Below are 6,000 nucleotides of genomic sequence, written 5' to 3' on the forward strand. Positions count from 1 at the left end.
GCAGAGGATGACTCTGTCAGCCATCAATGGGAGGAAAGTTCTTTGGTTCAGTGAAGGCTCCATGCCCCAATTTTGGGAAATGCCAGGATCAGGAGGTTTGGAGGAGTGGGTGGTGGTTGTTGGGGAAGTACCCTCAGAGAAGCAGGGCAATGGGTATGGAATAGAGGGTTTTTGGAGGGGAAACCAGGAAAGGTGATAACACTCAAAATGTAAATTTAAAAAGTCCAATAAAACAAAAAACTTAATGTTTGGTTTTACAAGATTATCTTGTGCCTTGGTTGTATTAGGATATCCAGGCTTGTTGTAGTCTATTAGGTATTTTCTATAGGTGCCTTCTCTGGCTCAAGTTGATTGTATTCTTTTTTTTTTTTTTATTATTAACTTGAGTATTTCTTATATACATTTCCAGTGTTATTCCCTTTCCCGGTTTCCGGGCAAACATCCCCCTAATCCCTCCCCCTCCCCTTCTTTATGGGTGTTCCCCTCCCCATCCTCCCCCCATTGCCGCCCTCCCCCAACAATCTAGTTCACTGGGGGTTCAGTCTTAGCAGGACCCAGGGCTTCCCCTTCCACTGGTGCTCTTACTAGAATATTCATTGCTACCTATGAGGTCAGAGTCCAGGGTCAGTCCATGTACAGTCTTTAGGTAGTGGCTTAGTCCCTGGAGGCTCTGGTTGCTTGGCACTGTTGTACATATGGGGTCTCGAGCCCCTTCAAGCTCTTCCAGTTCTTTCTCTGATTCCTTCAGCGGGGGTCCTATTCTCAGTTCAGTGGTTTGCTGCTGGCATTTGCCTCTGTATTTGCTGTTGATTGTATTCTTAAGCTGGCCTGTAGCCATCTGATTGTTCTTGGATGTTCCTGTTATAGCAATTATCATGATTTCTGGCTTTACCTGTGTGTTCCTAGTACACCAGGCTTACTGTTGGCAGTCTTGGGCTGGAACAGTAGAATTTAGGAAATACTTCATGACTCGGAGCAGGGGATATAATGGGTTGGGGACTGGGAGTAATGGGATTGGTCTACCCTGTATCTTCCTAGTTTTGCGGGCCAAGTGAAGGCAGATGGCATGTTGGCCAGACAGTGGAGCATTGGGAGATGGGGCTGCAAGATGAGGATCATGACAATTGAAGAGGCCCTGGCATACTCGGTGGGCAGTCTGATGGGGGTGAGGGTGAGACCTAACCTGGATTTTCTTCATAGAGTGGAGCTCAAGGGATAGCACACAGTTTTGGGTAACTGAGTGTGTCTCAGGGGAATTGGTGGTTCAAGGAATGGCATGGGGGGATTTAACCTGGGTCTTCTTAGAGACCAGAAAATGGATTGCATGGGCTAGTATGTGCAGCATCTATTCTTACTGTCTGTGGAGCATGTATAATGTCACCTTGGCTTTGAAACATCCTTGTAGAATGTGTCTCCAGTGAGTCAGCTCACTAAATAACATTAACCTCTTAAAAAATGACAGTAATGAAAACCCAAGAAAGAGCTAAGTAACTTAAAATCATTCATCCTCAATCCTCCCCCCCTTCTCTGTTTCTCAGAGAGAGACCTGCTGAGTCTTATGTTGTCATGGAAGGGATCATGTGACTATGACATGATTCACACCCTTAGAACAGAGGCACCAGTGGGTGGACCTCCATGAGTGTTAAAAGTTACTGGGTGTGAGGCATGTGTGTGTGTGTGTGTGTGTGTGTGTGTGTGTGTGTGTGTGTGTGTGTGTCTGTGTGTGTCTGTGTGAGTACACTTTTTTTCTTTTATGCTTCATGCTCCTCCTTTGGGGAAAATTTTACTTTCCAGGGTTATCAGGGAATGTCCTCTTTCCCGAGGTCAATGACTCCTTGATACAGAGACAGCATGAGTTCAGGAAGTGTGGGTGTATCTGTTTCCTTAGAAAACTGACCTTTAGGACAACCCTTAAGTCTGTGGGAAAGAACTCTGAAAACATGGGTTCAAAATTATATAAAAAGTAATTCTCAACTATGCAAAATATAAGGATACAATATGAATTATATGAGGGATTTCATGGACCTAAAAGAACCGAGGCAGCTGCACTGTTAGCCAGCTTGTCAGGCAGATACAAGAACAGGCAGATTTCTCAGTTCAACGTTAGCCTGAGACAAATCAAATTTAGGCTATGGCATGGTGGGATGGGTGATCTCAGAGCCTGATCTCACCCAGATAGATTATTGTTTGTGCTTACAAAGGCAGGCAGATCTTTGAGTTTATTTACAATGTTAAGAAAAATGTGCTTGCTGTCTTTTCCTAGGAATCAAGGGGCTAAGGTCAAAATATGCTGATTTGGAGGTAATCCAAAGGAAACCTGGAGTAAATGACTGAATTTATATGCAAATCAAAGGTTGAGCTTTGGTCTGAGAGGGATGGTCTATCTCGATGAGCTCTCTGGAGCTTTGTTGAGAGCTGTCTTAAGCATGATGCAAGGCTGTCAGCTTATGCCCCACCACTGACTTCAAGTAATTCTTTTTCATGCTCCCAAACCCCTCTTCCTCAGAACCCTTTTTCAAGCCTAGGCTGGTCTTTGGCACTTACCAAAGTAAAGAGAGCAGATGGATGATTCTAAACTTCAAAAGAAAAGTTAGTGCTAGACGTACAGATGGAATCACAGTTATTCATAGAAAATTTAGTTCTTGGAGTTTTCTAATGTTCTTCTGCTCTGCCTTGTATATGACGTGGTAATATAAATATTCTGAAAATTGCATGAAATTCAACTAAAAAGTTGATTCTATTATCTTAGACAAGTTAGTATAGGTCTACTTCATGTGTGTTACTCATCAAGATGCTGTATGGGTTTATTCAAACCCTATCACCTTCTCCCCTCTCTGAGATAATTCTTTCATTTGGTACTTGGAAGAAGGGTCCTTGCATTTGCTGGGAAATCTCATATAGTCATCTGAAAGAGTCAGAGTTGGAGTCAATCTAAGGCCAGTGGGAAAATTCCACCACACACCTCCCAGCCCAAGGATCCTTCCCTTCCAGGAAGAAAGAAAAAAAAAAACCTAGTTTTTTTTCCTGGAACAGGTGCAGCCAAACTGTTAAACAAAACCTCCTGTGACTCCTAACCAACCCTCCTGGGAAAGTCCCAAATGGTATACTGATTTGCTCCATCAGTAGCACATAGTACCCTGCCTAGTTACAATTGCTCAAATTCTGCCCCAATTGTTTGAATTCTGCTCTGATTGTTTGAAAAGTATATAATCCCCTGTCAGAATCTGCTCAGGGTTGTCTCCCTCCCAAAGCAGGGCAACCCCAATGCATTGGAACAATAAAGCTCCTCTTGCTTTTGCATCAATCAGTCCATCAGACTCTTTCAAGAGGTCCCAGAAGAAGTTCGATTTGGACCTCAAATTTCAGCAACCCAAGACCTCTACATAAAGGATGCAAATTTTAGATCTCCTTCACTTTCTAAAAAAACACAACACTAGAAAATTCAGAGGCATGTATCACCCTAGGTCAGGACACTGGTTACCATCATTTGTGGAACAGAAATAAATTCTCTACTTGTTCTCTATTAACATGGCTTAAGTCATGCATTGTCTTAGTATCTTCACTTAGTTTGTATTCAGATAAAAAATTTCTGATGTGAATAACATGTATGAGGTTCTGTTTGGTTTGCACTTCTGACAGCCATCACAGTGCCAGAGAAGCTAAAACAGAAAATAGCTAACTGCCAAAGAGGCCAAGCCTTGCTTAATAACAACCTAGCTACTTAATGAAACCGAAGTCAGCACATGTATGAGTATAGAAACCCTGTATGATACTTACTTTTTGCTTGGCTTCACTACCACAACACCCCCCATGGAAGACCAAGTTTTTAACGTATGAACCTTTAGGAAATGAACCATGTCCAAAATGTCACTATTAAGAGAGAACATTATTGTTAAAAAAGGGTTGTATCCTACTCTTCTGTTTTTGTTTTTTCTGTTCCTCTGACTAGAAACAAAAAGGTTATTAAAACACTTTCTTATTTTTAATATCCTTTTTGATAGTTTTAGATTATAGGCTCTACAGAGCTCAAGATACATGGGACAAAGAGACACCAGTGAACTCATTTCTGTGTGATCTCTTAAATCCTGTCCTGATGTCCCTAGATTGTACCTCATATCCCTCATATTCATATGTTCAATGTTTTTAATTCAAAGTAAAAAGTCCTTAATATTTTACTGGATGGGAAAAATTGGAAAGGAACTGTAGGTGTTTAAAAATGCAGTAATGAAAAATCCAATTGATAGAGTTATCTTTAATAAAAGCAAAGGGATGGAGAGTATTTGAGATGATAGGCATCAGTGCATTCAGTGTATGTATCCCACAAATATGTATAATTATTATGTGTCAGCTTAAAAGCAAGATATTTTAAAGGATGGAGGTAAAATGGTTAATCTTACACAAGAACAAAGATTCTTATCCAGAAAAGCGATATTCAGGTTGTATGAGTAATGACAGTACATTATATAATTGCCCCAGAATAGGGCTTCCAAGCATGTTTGATGTAAGTGATGGGAACTGACAAAATGGAAGATGCTAGAGAGCAAATTATTTCTACCAGTATGTTAACTGTAGTTCATATCAAGGTAGGAGCTGATTGAAATAAAATGGATAAATTGCTAGGAAGTGGACAGCTATAGAAGACTGATTAATGTCTATAAAGAAGTCCACAGCCTAGTTCCAAACACCAGTAAACATACCGTCTTATGTGGCAGAGGACTTTAGAGATGCTATTGCATCACACATATTGGGATTGGAAGGTTATCCTGTTCACCTGAGTTCTATGTAATCACCCAGATCCTTCTAAGATGGAAGGTTGATGGAAGTAATCTTCTTCAGAGCTATGGGAAACAACCAGAGCAAAGGAATGTAGAAACTTCTAGAAAGTAGAAAAGAGTGAGAGAATGGGGTTTTCTCCAAATATCTATGAAGATCCAGTCTTTTGGAAACTGACTTTAAGCAGTGAAAAATTTCAGACTTCTGACTTCCAGCTTTTTAATAGTGTTGTTTTAGTCTACTAAATTTAAGGTAATTTTTTATTGGATATGTTTTTATTTACATTTCAAATGTTATTCCCTTTCCGGGTTTTCCATCCATAACCCCCCTATCCCGTTCTTGCTCCCCCTTCTGGTATGAGGGTGTTTCCCACCCCCACCCCCATCCCCACCACTTCTGGCCTCCCCACCCTGAAATTTCCTTACACTGGGGCTTCCAGCTTTGGCAGGACCAAGGACTTCTCCCAGTGATGCCCAACACGGCCACCCTCTGCTACATATGCAGCTGGAGCCATTAGTCTGTCAACGTGTACTCTTTGGATGGTGGTTTTGTCCCTGGGAGCTCTGGTTGGTTGGTTTTGTTGTTCTTATGGGGTTGCAAGCCCCTTCAGCTCCTTTATTCCTTTCTCTAACTCCTCCAGTAGGGACCTGGTTCTTGGTTCAATGGTGGACTGCAAGCATCCTCCCCTGTATTTGTCATGATCTGGCAAAGCCTCTCAAGAGACAGCTACATCAGGCTCCTGCCAACATGCACTTCTTGGCATCAGCAATAGTGACTGGATTTGGTGGCTGTATGTATATGGGCTGGATCCCCATGTAGGGCAATCTCTGGATGGCCCTTCCTTTAGTCTCTGTTCCAAACTTTGTCTCCATATTTCTTCCTATGAATATATTTTGTTCCCCCTTTAAGAAGGACTGAAGCATCCGCACTTTGGTCATCCTTCTTGAGCTTCATGTGTTCTGTGGATTGTATCATTGGGTAATCTGAGTTTTGGGGCTAATACACTGATCAGTGACTACATACCATGTGTATTTTTTTGTGATTGAGTTACTTCACTCAGGATATTTTCTAGTTCCATCCATTTGCCAATGAATTTCATGAAGTCATTATTTTTAAGCTTAGTAGTACTCCATTGTGAAAATGTACTACATTTTCTGTATCCATTGCTGTGTTGAGGGACATCTGGGTTATTTTCAGCTTCTAGCAATTCTAAATAAAACTGCTATG

This window comes from Rattus norvegicus, chromosome 5 (genome assembly GCF_021556685.1).
Source record: "Rattus norvegicus strain SHRSP/BbbUtx chromosome 5, alternate assembly SHRSP_T2T, whole genome shotgun sequence".
Taxonomy (NCBI): domain Eukaryota; kingdom Metazoa; phylum Chordata; class Mammalia; order Rodentia; family Muridae; genus Rattus; species Rattus norvegicus.